General features: G+C 47.9%; 1 pseudogene; it reads right to left on the bottom strand.

The window, feature by feature from the left end:
- Window positions 1–506: 506 nt before the first annotated feature.
- On the bottom strand, window positions 507–631 carry LOC121141643 (annotated as a pseudogene).
- Between the last annotated feature and the right edge of the window lie 4,260 nt (window positions 632–4,891).

The raw sequence follows: 4,891 nt of genomic DNA on the forward strand, positions 1-4,891 counted from the left end.
GACTTCCCCCATTCAGACATCCTTCAGGGCAGTAGACAACTTCCAGACTCCCAGGCAAGGCAGAGGCTTGTTCAAAATTTAAGGTTATTTTGCCCTCTCCCACATCTGAGATTTATTATTAAATGGGATTTTGTTGGGGGGCAGTGTAAACTTAGCATAGTGGAAGCCTTCAGAAGTGCATGGACTGGTTGGGGATTTGTTTGACCCCATAGTTATCAGAGATGAACCCATTTTCAGATATCATGTTTCCATTCTCATCTGCATTAAACTCCACGAAGCTTCACTTCTTTGAGATGTGAACCTTGGCAGCCAGGAAACTGGAACTTGACTCTACACAGTCTCGATCACACGTTCCTCATTCCACAACTTGGTGCAAATGGACAAGATGAGCTGGCCAATGCGAACCCCAGCCACTGTGTCCTGCGGCTTCCCAAAGGCACCTACATAACTGTTAGGAGCCTAGGTTTGGTACACCATTGAGATCAGACTTTGGATATCAGTCCAAAAACTGTCTCCAGGCTCCCTTAGGGAAACCCATGTAAACCATGGCCCTCCCAAGAAAGCTGCTGTTTGCAGTCTTGCATGTCTGCTCCTAGCAGAAAAGAAACCTGTTCAGGTGAGTTGATTGCAGGTTCATTGCCAGCCCCACCAAAAACAGAGGAGCAGGAGAGAACTTACAGCATGGCAAGTTTCCCATGGATGCTGAGAGGGCCATGACCTCATCCTTGAGGAAGCATCTCCCATTTGTGTGCCTGTGCCCCAGGCAACAACCTTGCATTACATCAGAAGTCAGTTAGGCTCCTCCTCCCCAGGCTCTACCCACACAGGCCTGGGTTTTAAAATTCTGAAGGCTTGTGGGAGAGTTCCTCCCCAGACAGTGGGGGAAGGGGAACATCTGTTGGTGGGAATGGGAATGATTTTAAGCCAAGAACTTGCCCTTAGGAAGATGAGCTGACCTGTGTCCTAGGCTGCTAGGCCCCATGTGGGGCAGCATTCTGATGAGTTTTGACCTCAAATGGCAGCCATGGTGGGTCCTTTGCACTGAGTAGCTTCCATCGTGGTGTAAGCAGTAGAAACAACTATTATCATTACAACCAATCCCAGATTCTGACTAATTCTGCTGCCTGTACCCCATACACTGGCTCAATGACTCTCACTGGTCACATCACTTCTGACTGTAGAGTAGTCCCCTCCCTAGAACAGAGGATACAATGATCCTGTACCTAGACAAAGACAACAAGGAGCAGCCTGTTTCCCAGCCACTGGCCCTGGGGCTCAGGTCTCTGGAGATGATGGGAGAATTGAGCCACCCTTTCAGAAGATGGCATTGGCCAGCTGAGCACCTAAGAACTGACTAAAGGTGAGTGTGTTGTGGGGCCGGGAAGTGGGGGTGGGTAGTCGTGGTGGTGGTGTTGGGGGCAGTGTTAAGAGATGTATGAAGGCTGAAGTTATGTTTTAAGTTTAAATTACTGTGCTTAAGAGATCTATAAGTGCCTCCAACTGGAAAGCCCTACTTGCCCAAGGACAGATAGCTTCTTGGAATGCTGTAGGCTGTTGTTCATATAAGAAAACAAGCCACGTGTTTTTGCTTCTGTAAACAAGGATGTGCTTGACCACACGTGGGTGGGAGGTACACAGGCAGGAAGTACATCAGGATGTATGCTTGCCCATGATTGGACAGAGGTGGGACATGCTTATCCTTGTGGGGTTTGCCTTTATAACCCTCTGACTAATGTAATTTGGTGTCATACTCTGGGAGTCTCAGATATTGACCTAGCCAATGTCCATCGTCCTCACTAGTAGTTAATAATGCTTGCTTCAAATTTGTCTAAAAACTTGTGGTAGTGATCTCATTCTCACCAGGTGGGATTAACAGATGAAATCATAAATTCTGGTCTGGGAGTCAGAAGACCATGTCTTGCGGCAATAATCACAATCACAATTGTTGTTTTGCTGCAGCTGCAGGCAATGATACATGAACCACAAAACTCAACAAACCTACAAGGAGTTTATTGGGAAAGGGAGCAAAGGGAGGGTAGGTGTTGGCCAACTGGGAACAGAGATGGAAGGGGGAAGGGCAGAGAAAAGAGGTACAGAGACACAGAGACAGAGAGAGAGGAGAGAAGAGGGAAACAGGAAAAGTCCGGTCTGCCCCAGGGGAACAGCAGGAAAGAGAGGAGAGCAGGAGACGGGCGTTGGTGGCAGGCCGATCTTTGTGAGTTCGAGACTACAAGAGCTAGTTCCAGGACAGCCTCCAAAACCATAGAGAAACCATGTCTGGAAAAAAAAAGGATAGTAGGAAAGAGAGAGTGGAAAGAGAGGAGAGGGAAAGAGAAGAGAGCAGAAAGAGATGAACAAGAAAAAGACCATTAAGTAGGCAGGGTCTTTCTTTTAAAGGGGTCCTGCACCTGTGTGCAGACTCCATGGAACCCTGGGCTGACCAGGGTACTGCCTGAGGGCATTCTGCCAGGTGACAGGGGCAGGGCAGCATAATGCCTGAATCCTTACAACAATAACACCTGTTCCTTTTCCTCTTGGAGGGTGGTAGTTGTTAGATTTACTATATTTTGGTTATTTTGTTTGCCTTTGAGGCAAGGTCTTCTGTATCCCAGGCTGACCTCAAACTCACTCTGTAGTCAAGGATGACCTTGAACTTCAGATCCTCCTGTCTCTGTCTCCCAAATACTAGAGTCATGAGGATGTGCCACCAAGCCTTATTTATAGCTGGGGATTTAACCTAGGTTTTTTTGTTTGTTTGTTTGTTTGTTTTTTTGCTTCTGTGTAAGTAAGCACTCTAGCAGCTGAGCTACATCCACAGGCTAAGATCTATTATTTCGTGCACAGGTTGTAGACCATCTCTGGTCCAGATCTTCCGTGTACAAACAACGCTGGAACATTCAGAGTTTTATGCAAAACCAGGTGAGGGGTGCTTGTGCAAGGCAGTTGCACAATGAAAGTAGCACGATGGGTATAGTGTGTGCCTGCATTCATGTTTTGCTATCTCTTCATCTCCTCTGAAACTGTGTCACTGGATTCTGCTGCCCACTCCTTCACGGTTGGAGTGGATCCAGGACCCATCCCTTCCTTACTGTCCAGCTTGCTCCCTCCCTTGTCCCCTTACTCTTCCTTCTTCCAGACTGAAACTGACTAAGCAATGCATTGTTGTGAGCTTGCCATGGTGTCCCATTGCCCTGCCTGTCATCAGGGGTCACAGACTATCTGTGTGTGAAAAAGCAGAGATGGCTGTAGGGCAAGAGAGGACCTTGCGGAACAAAATAAGAAGGCAAGGGGGCTGCTTTCCCAAGAGGGGTCACTTCTGTTCACAAGGATGCTGCAGAGGAACAGTGAACAGGAGCGTCCTGCCTGCTCCCAGGGCAGCAGCACCTCCCAAATCAACACAGGGTTTTGCAAGGCCCATTTGTTCTGGGCCTGCGGGCAGGCTACCCACCTCTCTGAGTAATGGGAGTTTCTGTAGTTGTGCTCACAACCAGGTGCATCTGTCTGCACCCTGTAAATCTCCAGGGGGAGAAGCCAGAGGAGAAGGCATCTGACTGGGTGACCTACAGGGGTGGGCGGGGGTTGGGGGTGGGGGTTGGGTGGAGGAGAGAAGCACCACGCCACATGCTACTTCCACTATGACCAGCAGGGGGCAGACAACTAGACAATTTTTAATGGAAGAAGTGAGCGTAAAGGTATGTGGGTCTGCGGTCTGACACATAGTCCCATTCCATAGATGATTTTTGAAGAAATGAAGTGTACACCAGCTCCAGAGGGAAACCGGCAGCTGACTCCACATCAAAGGACTTACAGAAGCATTCCCTCACTTGTTCATAGATTATGTACATGTCATTTGGTTATTTTTAAAATATATGTAAGATGTGGGGTCTTGCCTGGCAGTGGTGCACACCTTTAATCCCAGCACTTGGGAGGCAGAGACAGGTGGATCTCAATGAGTTCAAGGCCAGCCTGGTTTGCAGAGTGAGTTCCAGGACAGGCTCCAAAGCTACAGAGAAACCCTGTCTCGAAAAACTAAGAAGGAAGGAAGGAAGGAAGGAAGGAAGGAAGGAAGGAAGGAAGGAAGGAAGGAAGGAAGGAAGGAAGGGAGGACGGAAGGAAGGAAGGAAAGTAGGAAGGAAGGAAGGAAGGAAGGAAAGTAGGAAGGAAGGAAGGAAGGAAGGAAGGAAGGTCTCGTGGGTGTTTTGTTTTGTTTTATAAACTAGACACCACTCTAGATGTCCGTTCCCTAACCATAAGGCCTGGAGGTCTGTCCCTGGGCTCTGCTTTCTGGCCTCTGCAGCTGGAAGTCACAAGCCTGCGTTTTACCTGTCCTGGTCAGAGGTCTGCAGGGTCTGGAGAAGTTCCTCTTCAAAAGAGGGGCCAGGAGAGCCTGGACTCCTGCCCAGCCCCAGCCAGAGGCACCATCAACTCCAGAGCTTCTTCCTTTCCTTTGTTTTGAGAACATCATGTCTCCCCGGAATTCCAGCTCTGCTTTTTCCCATCTGTTGGCAGGAGCTCTGGACTGCAGGGAATTCCTGTGGTGTAAGCATGGCTGTCAGGCCAGAAATGAAGCTGTGTTCTCACCTGTACAAATTGGAGCTTTCAAAAGACGTATAGTACTGAGGGAGTAGCTCATAGGTATGGTGGGTTTAACACACTCAAGGCCCTGCTTCTATCCCTAACACAAAAAAGGATCAGGAGCAACACTTCCCCCAATTTGTAAAAAAAATTGTGTATTGGAGAATAACAGCATAGGATAAAGGTTATAAATCACCTTTAATCCCACTAGCCAGAAAAAAAAAAGACATTTTATAGTATCTTTCCAGAATTAATTCAAGGTTATACAAACACACATATTGAAGTGGGGGTGATAGATGTATATTGTACTATAATC

The sequence above is a fragment of the Mesocricetus auratus genome, unplaced genomic scaffold, assembly GCF_017639785.1.
Source record: "Mesocricetus auratus isolate SY011 unplaced genomic scaffold, BCM_Maur_2.0 Super-Scaffold_100007, whole genome shotgun sequence".
Lineage (NCBI taxonomy): Eukaryota > Metazoa > Chordata > Mammalia > Rodentia > Cricetidae > Mesocricetus > Mesocricetus auratus.